The sequence below is a fragment of the Oxyura jamaicensis genome, chromosome 1 (genome assembly GCF_011077185.1).
Source record: "Oxyura jamaicensis isolate SHBP4307 breed ruddy duck chromosome 1, BPBGC_Ojam_1.0, whole genome shotgun sequence".
Classification (NCBI taxonomy): Eukaryota; Metazoa; Chordata; class Aves; order Anseriformes; family Anatidae; genus Oxyura; species Oxyura jamaicensis.
Window position 1 is genome coordinate 98234237 of NC_048893.1, and position 9230 is coordinate 98243466.

Below are 9230 nucleotides of genomic sequence, written 5' to 3' on the forward strand. Positions count from 1 at the left end.
AACACGGTTCACTTGCCTGTCTTTTTTTCTCAATTAATGTTGTGGGTCCTTTAATTATCATTGCTTGGAATTGGCAATTTATTCCTTAATATGAAATTAGAAGTTAAGCAAAAGTACTGAAACCTTCTCATTAAGGGCTGGGTTGTCTTTGGTCCTTTGAGCCTCTTACAGAACTAAGTATATTTAATAAATTGTAATTTGGGGATAAATCTAGTTTGGGAGAAGCAAAAACAAACTTCTGAATCATCACCCAATTGCAACAAAAATACAAGAGAAAATCTGTTAAAATCTTAGTGTTCCAATTCTGAAGTTTTCTTTAAGGCTACTTCTGGATGTATACTGGTGAGGTTGTTTTGGCTTTTTCTCCTTTTGCTTTTTACACAGCCTCTTTCATATTAAAATGATCTCTAAAGAAAATATTATAGTTTCCAGAGCTATGTAATCTTCAGTTCATTTTTAAGTGCAGGTCAAAGTGCATTGTTATACTTTTTTATTTTTTTGGTAAAATTATCTACTTTCTAATGCTTTTCACTACTAGCAGTTTTTCCCTCTTCTAACCTTTTCCTCTGGATCATCATTTCAGGGAAAAAGCTGGAAATATCTGTCTGGCTTTCTTTGCACTGCTGTTGTTGCTGTACTCCCCAATTGCAGGACTTTACACATTAAGCAAACTGACTACATACCTGTCAGATACAGTTTGTTTTCCCATTGTCTCCTCAGAGGAAGAAGTATGGACAGTGAAGTGTTATGTTCTGATAGGGATTTCAGTTTTTAAATTGCATGTGTTGTTCTGTATTTATGTTAGTGTGCAAGGTCATAAAAACATACTTTGCCCTTCAAGGGGAAAGTAGTTCCTTGGTCAGGGCCTAAGGAAATGCTGCCTGCAGGGTATGTCTGGTTTCCTCATCCAGCAGAGCCTGACTGTCAGCCAAGCTTTGCATCCTGGAACTGGAGGTAGTTTTTGTGTGTTAGGCCATTAAATGTTCAAAGCCTTTGTCCTTCTCATTTTAGTTGGCTCTCCTGTGGAAAGTGGAAGAGAGACTTTAATACACGCACACATATGTATATATTCATTAGTTTGTGGTACTGGGAAGGTGAACCACAGTGTTCAGTGATAGAGCTGCCCAAGAGGTGCTTTTATGATTATTTTAATATTAATATTTTAATATACCTACATGTTGTGAGGTAACAAAAAATTGATGAAACAAAGACACCAAATACTTTTTTCTTTTTTGTTTGTTTGTCAAAGCGGTGTCAAGACTACTGTATGGAAGGAAATTGTAGTTAAGAAAGATAGTGCTATTGGAGAGCTTAGTTTCATTGGCAAATCCAAACCGATTTACAAAGTACAGGATAAACTGAGTAAATGTGGCATGCATAGTGCCTGTCGCGTGAGCATGCGTCTGTCAGATCACAATCATGCCGGTTTAGGATTACCAGTGAACTTTTCAGTGACAAAGAAACAACTCTGAGGTGTTTGTTTGTTTGTTTGTTTGTTTGTTTTTGCAGAGATTCAATTTATCACCCACCACCCTTTGCCTGCATCCTGTTAGGAAGGACTCAGGCTATCAGGCTATGTTCCTATATTGATGTCAACGTCCTCTGTTTTTTGGTATTACAGTAATACTGTATGGGAGAGGCTTGAGTGCCTAGCTTTGAGAAGCATAGAAAGATGTTTGGATGTCTTCCCAAGCTGTGACCGGTACAACTACTGTGCTATAAAAGTTGTACTCCCAGGGTTCAGTGAAATGACTTTCTTTTCAGTAGCTTGAAATATATCAGTTAATTCTGTTAGCTACATGTCTTGATTGCCTGTTTGGATGCTAGCGAGAAGCAGAGTGTGATTAGTCTGATTTATTTTAGATGTTTACTCAAAGTCAAGGTCAATTGCGTCCCTCGTTCTCACCACTGTCTTTGAAGAAATTCCAGATGTATGGCTCAAATACAGATAGCTAAAGGCTGGGCAGAATTAACCTTTTATTCATCTGTAGAAAAAGATTTTAAGTTTTTTTCTTGTGGACTGTCATTGTTTGTATTTGTCATCACAGGACATGTCAATTTATGTAGATTTGCACCATTGAGACAACTTCATCCAATGAGTAACTAAATAAACCTAGTCTGAGAGGTAACCATTGATCTGTAAGAAAGTGGCAGAAAAACTGTCTGAATTCCCATCTATGCTTTTAAGGAGAAAAATAATTTTATAGCAACAGACTTTCTTTCTTTAGAAGTCTTAAATCAAAATGAGGTGCAGTGAGAACAGGGAAAAACCTTGGGAACTCAGACTTTGCTCACTACATAGACGTTTTCATGCTTTTCGCTTATCTTTTTGCGTAATCTTGGTTCACAAGGAAAAATGCACTATTTCTTTAGACTAAAAATCAGAGAAGCGTGTCTCCACTGCTTGATGAAAGTGTATGATGATACTACTGACAAATGCACAATTAGAATAAAAACAACCGCAGTCAGGCAGAATCTTTTGAGTCAGGAAAAATCACTATTTCCTAAAATGTAAGAATTATAAATAGCAGATACTTGCATGATCATAATGAAATATATTTTTCCTTTCAAAATGAGAGAATAATACAGGCAAACGAAACTTTTGTCCCAGGTGTAGTTATTTCTGTTAGGAATCCTGCCTCTGATGACTTTGTTGAAATCTGTGGAGTTTATCCAAATATACACAGCAAAGTTAGGTTATTACATAAATTCAGTCATGTATTTCATTGTAGGCATATATTTGTGATGTCATACTGTCAAGAAATATATAAAGGACTTTTCATTTGCAGCAGACATTTCACTGTCACAACATATTATCATCCTTGCTAATGACAAGTGGGAGAAGATCAGGTTTGTGCTGAAATGACCTTGAAGCTTTCCTAACTCAGTCCAGCAGAGACAAAGAAATGTCACAAACCTCTTAGCAGCTGTAATGGTGTCAGGCTTCTGTTACGAAGAGTTCTCTTATGTGGCAAGAAGACAGAGAAACAAGGATAAAAAGGGCAAGCAGCACACCAAAGACTTCTCCAACCAGAGTTTCTTGAACCAGTCAGTAGAAGTTTATATTCCCCATCTAATTTAAAATAAGTATTTTTTTCTGGACAGTTCATGCCCCCACAGTTCGCTGGAAGTGGGAGGAGGGCAGCTCTGACAGCTATTTGGGGTACTCTTAATCCACATCCTTGGTAAAGTTGATGGAAGTTTTGGCAGTGATTCAGCAGAGCTGGCCTCTGTCTCCGTCTCTCTCCAGTGTTGTCTACCAATGGCACATCACAGGTAAAGGGGGCCCATGAAGAGTTACAGTCTGAAGTCAGAAAATAAGCTAGTTTTTAAACACTTGCTTTAACATGCAACACTTACTGTAACATGGACACCATATTCTGTGACTTTTTAGTAATTCAAGAGCTTAATATTAAATGAAAAGGCATAACAATCAAATCACAAACTCAAATTCTGATTTTGAAAGAGGTGATGTTTTTAAAAATGGAAATAAGATGTCGCTACCAAAGGAATTCTGTTTAGGCAGGAGGATGTGTTATCTTCAGCTATGCGTGCAGTGAAGAAAGTATAATAAAGCAGTCATGCTTTCCTAAGCTTGTTTAAAAGTGGGGGGGAAAGAAAATGAAGGATGGAGAATATGCTTCTAAAAATCATTCACACAGAAATGCCAAGTTTACCGTTTAGAAGTCTTAGATATTTTTTACACTAGTGAAATGTCCTTGAGTTGCTGATTTCTGTTGTTAAGCAAGCTGTGTTAGTGTGTCAAGTTAGATTTGATGCACCTAAAATGTTTAAGATGCTGTGTTATCCATCGCAAAAAGCGTCAGACACGCACCCTCATGCATTCACTTTTGTCCCACTTGTTGTATGAACGAGTGGAAAAGAAATTAACTGAGTAAAAATCATGCAGAGCGTTGTGCAGTGAGGAAACATGACGTGATGCTCTGCTTAGCTGACAGAACCAAACAGGTTATAGCTACTGAAAGAGTAAATGGTGGTGGTAGTGTTTTAAAGGATTAACGGTTAGAAGCAGAAATGTGGTTCTAAACCCCTTCGGAGATACACATACAACACGTGCGAAACATACACCCAAATCTGAAATGGTAACCTTTAATCTTTGCCAAGCTAACTGCTATCTTCGAGTTTGTTTGCTGAACAGTGCAGGGTGTGAATGCAGAACTTTGGGTTCTCTGGAGAAGGAAAGTCCTACTGCCTGACTAGCTCATGAATCTCAGCTATGTAGAGAGAGTTTACAAAATAAGTGAAACTACAAATTGCGACCGTGGAAATGAAATTTTGCAAGTTTATTAGATGGAAAACCACTTAAAGGGTGTGTGGCAAAAGGATGTTCTACCAAATTCAAGCCACCATCATGCAGTCCATGTGGCAATTCTGCTGTTAGAGTTTCAATGCTCTAAAAATAAAAGTGTGAGGTGCATCTTCTGTGAGACCTGCTGATACACATGCCTAGGGGAGAAGTTGCAAGCCTCAGACGTAAGCACAATCAGTAAACCAATTCCTACAGTAATATGATAAAGAATGTTGTCTGCTCTGCTGGCACTCAATAAAGCATTAGGAACATTGGTAACACTTGACCTTTTCTTTAATCAAATCTAAAAATATTTTTTCCTTAAAACCTCACTTGTCACATCAAATGGCTTCATAAGGGACCCTCATGATTGTTTGAGAAATTTAGTATGGATTCTCATTCTTCAAAATCTTTGAAGTAATCCAAGGATTCTAAGGTCCCAATGTAAAATTGCCGTCCTTTATTTTATTTTAAAAAATTAATCTGATTCTCTGGGGTCAGTCATAAAGAGATGGAGAGGAAGCTGCTAATCGGTGATTTTTTAAAATACATGTGGTGGAAAATACTGTGGTTGGACTGTTCCTCGTTTATTCAAATTAGATGATTTCTGTCTATCACAAGATAGGGTACAAGTTGTAACAAATTAATATATTTAGGCTAGTGGGCCATGGATAACTCTCAGCCAGCAGTGAGGTATGATGCTGCTGTGGACTGCCTTTTCAGAGGTTGGGCTTGGATTAGTTAGGGTTCCTGGGCTCTTATCCAGAGCCTTTATGAAGTCTCTTTCAACAGCCTGACACAAACTTCCCAATGTGTTCCATTATGTACAAAATATAATAATATTGATTGGACTCTTAACACTTGTATAGGACTTCGAGATCAGTGTTCAGAGTGAAAGTGGCTGCATATTTACGAGGCACTGATTTGATTCCAGGAAGTGGCTCTGAGGAACCCAAGTACAAATTTATTGACCCCATAGAGATGTATCAGGATAAGGGAGGGCAGAATCTGGTCTGAGGACCCTAGTTGCTCTTTTCATTGCACCAGTGACCTACTGAGAGCATCAATTAAGCTTCTATTCTACTCACTTCACAATAAATGGTTTTGGTGACATGTTACTAAGGTTTTCTAGGATTTAGTTGTTCTTGTAGTTCTAAAATCCAGAAGGAAGTATTTAATAGTAACTGGTGTTAGCAAACTACCATGACCAAGCTCTTTCAGAAGCAATTTGTGGTCTGTGTCATAGATCCTACTGTGCTCGTGGATCTAGGCTTCATTCTTGATGCAGTTGTTACTGCCTTTACAAGGCAGGGGAAGGGGGCTTTTTAGAAGAACGCATCCTTTAAGCTAGAAGAAAAACAAAATGACATTACACTGGTGTTAGTAAACCTAGCTGATCAATAACCTTATTATTAGGGAAAGGAAACTTCCCAGTCCAGGCGTTTTTTGTGCAAGAGCCATTTAAAGTGGGCAAGTGTAAAAGCTGGATCTTGTGGTATGCGTAAGAGAAAGGGGCACAGTTCGGGGGAATTAAATGGGTGTCAAGAGATTTCAGGTTGTTTGTTCTTTATGAAACACTTGTGGCTGGTAACATTAATTACTTGACCCCTAAAGAAAGGGGAGGTGTACTTGTTTTCTCCATTTAGGAAAATAAAATATATATATAGCATTGTTTATGTATTGAATAGAATATGTCCTTTGTCAGTTGACCTCCTTATTTTATTTAAAAGCAAAACCCATTACCAGCTGATGAAGCAGTGGTTCAGGTGAATGGTAGCTGTTGAGATGTCTCAGGGAAGAGGCATTTGGAATCCCTGCTGGTGCTGTGCTCGAAAAGGAACCAAGGGAGCCCCCTGGTCCCACCATGAGCACGTGTCCCACCATGAGGCGAGGAACCGGCTCCTGTCAGATGGGGTCTCTGCTGCAGCCTGAGGGAATAAAAAGGTGAGGGGGGCGTAGGGAAGAAACACACTGCAGTTGTTTGACAGCCACTAGTAAATTACGCCTCTTACCTGTAAACTCTCCAAATCCCCTTTCAGCCTCTCACAAAGAACAATAATTGTTTATTGATCTAAGTGTTAACAATGTATCGCTTGTTCTTCAATAAGGTCCAGAAATGTAACTCAAGGGCAATAACTGCTTTGGATAAGCAACACACTTGATGGATGTGTGGTTCTTTTTCTTTCTTTTTCCAAAATATGAGCATATAGTTGAAGCATTTTCTTACCAAGATGCAATCTGTGTACATATGTATGCCTGTATGGGCTGGTGTACTTTTTCTTCAAAAGAGTCATTTTTCCCAACAGTGTTTAATAAATACTTCCCTTATAAATGCTTCTTTTAAAGCACAGCAAAATGCGGAATTGTTTTTCAAGTCATTCCTTTTACCTTCCCCTAACATCTGTGCTTTGTCAGACACTCAGATGCTGTATGCAAAAATAAAAACCAAGGTGATACAAGATGAACCACAGCAGCATAAACACCAGTAAAGAAATTTTCCTCGCGCTGCCAATATTTTGGGTGTATTGGGTGGGCACATTTAAATAAACACCGAGTATGTTGCCTCAGATAGCAACCAGTCACTCTTAAAGAGGAAAGTAATAATATAAAGCGGTGTGTTTGTTTGTTTAGTGGATTTCTAGATGAGTCTGTTCTGTTTCACTTCAAGAGAGAAGGGAGAAGATTAAAATGAAAGTAATTGCTGCCTAGCAGAAGAGCAGGCGGGTCATCACCATGATCTTAAATAACCGCGCTGACAGCAGCAGGCCCCAGCCAAGTTATCATATAAAGCTAGCTTTCGTACAGAATGAGTACAAAAAAGTTTTCAAGTGCAGGGCTTCTTCCAATCTGGTAGATTTGGACAGCTGATAAACCCTCGGATATCACAGTGACAATTAGTTACTTATCTTTCAGTCCTGAAAACGGAGGTTGAAAGTTAAGTGGCAACATAAAGCTAAACACCTCTGGGACGGGGCTCGGGTCCAAGCCAGGCAGAAATGACAGAAAATCGTTGAGAACAGGAGACGTTAAAAGGTCAGAAATAAATTGTGATCAAGCCCTGTTTGACCATTTTATCAGTTGGTATTTTTCTCTCCTTTTAAGAATGAATCGACATTTTCCCTTCTCTGAAGCTGTTTGTGTTGGCATTAAGGATTTACCTACCATCTAAATACATCGTCTTATTTAGATGTGTTTCATTCTGTAGGAGGGTCAAGTTCTTCGAGGAAACTTCGATTAAGGAAAACTTTTGGTGGAAATTTCAGTGATAATGGAAGAAATGAGAGGCAGGGGATGGGGAAGATGCAGCTGCCTGATTTAGGTGTGCTAGAGACTACTGGAAATCCCTCCTCATCCTCTCTATGACTGAAATTCTGGCTGTGAATCAATCAAGGATAAAGCTGTCCTTGAATTCAGTGGCATCTGAGGAGTTTACCCCATATAATTTCTACTCCACTAAGCACTGATAATACTTCTAAAGTAGCAAAGACTTAACTTATATGTTAGAAAAAAAAAGTGTGTGTATATATACGCATGTTTGTTGATGCATCTTCTAACTTGTTCACACGCTTCTCTCAGATTGTGATTCTTCTGGAAAAAATCAATCATAATAATTTCCTCTATTTATACATTATATATGTACTTTCTGATTCTCAGAGTTCAGTCATGAGATTTTCCTACAAGCTTTCCTATAAGGTGTTTTTTTCAGAGGTGCTTAGTCTTGCAGGACTTCTCACTAAGGCGCTTCCTCCAATGTCCTCATGTCTAAATGCCACCATATTTATTTTGATAACAGTACCATGGTCCGTGATCCCTTGTTTCCCTGAATTTCCACCTCCAAGAGCCAAACAGGAGTCACTCCTGGCCTTCCTCCACTTGCCCTGTCACGCTGACAGTGCAACGCCACACGGTGTGCTCTGTGCTGCTGTGTCAACCAGTCTCCTCCAGGAACAGGTCTTCACTTTTGCTCCTCACTAATGTGTTCATGCCAGGGCAGTCATATCTCAGACTGTAGTGCTGATCAAATATTTCCCCATTGGTTTACCTGTCACTGCAGATATACTGTTGTTATCCAATAATTGAGAGACTTTACCAGAAAACTCAGCCCATCTTTGCAAGCAAAATTTATTTCTAGTTGCCTCAGCCGCATTGGGTATCCAGATATATCTAACTGCTTCCTCCACATAGATCTAAAACGAAATGAAAATGATTTTTTAAAATTATTTCTTATATTTTATTTCTTTGCCATTCAATGTGCTTTTCTTCAATGTGCTGGAAACTGCTTTCTGCTGCTATCATGCCTCAACTCAAAGGATATTTTGTTCTTCACACTACAGTCCTTTGGAAGTGTTCTAGCAAGAAGCTTCTGTCAATGTTAAATCTTTAAACTTCAAGATTATGCTGCCCATGAAACTCTTGGACTGAAATGAGCTAAAGAAAAGAAGACAAAGGGAAGGGCTCCACTGAAGATGGTGGAAGCATTGAAAAAATCTGTGTGCATTCCCCAGGATACTTCATGATACCTTTGTTCCACCTGAACAATATTCTAATCTGTGCCAGCTGGAATCATTCATTATGATTGATTGGCAAAGTAACTGATAGGAAATTCAAGTTGAAGAAGGTGGAAGGAACCACAAAATAAATGACAAAAAAAAAAAAAAAAAAAAAAAAAACCTTTGGTTCTCATGGGTTTTAATTATTGTGCTGCACATTTCTTAAAAATCTTAACACCATTATTTAAATATAGGTCACCTTCTTTACAGAATGATATTTTATATTTAATAATTTTGGGGAATTTTTGCTTTGGTTGGTTAAAAGATAACTGTAAAGGTTAAGACATAAGCCATAATTTCTCCAGAGTTTTATTTGAAATTCAGTCATGGTACTGGTAGGATTACTTTATTTCAGTGCTTCCTTCTCTATT

At 38.4% G+C, this 9230-nt stretch overlaps 1 long non-coding RNA gene across 1 annotated transcript; it reads right to left on the reverse strand.

Annotated features, from left to right (window-relative positions):
- Positions 1–493: 493 nt before the first annotated feature.
- Positions 494–3381, reverse strand: LOC118160557. Its single transcript, XR_004747567.1, has 2 exons — positions 2918–3381; positions 494–1020 (listed from the first exon to the last, which is right to left on the reverse strand). It is a non-coding gene; the product is annotated as an uncharacterized LOC118160557 (long non-coding RNA).
- Positions 3382–9230: the final 5849 nt, after the last annotated feature.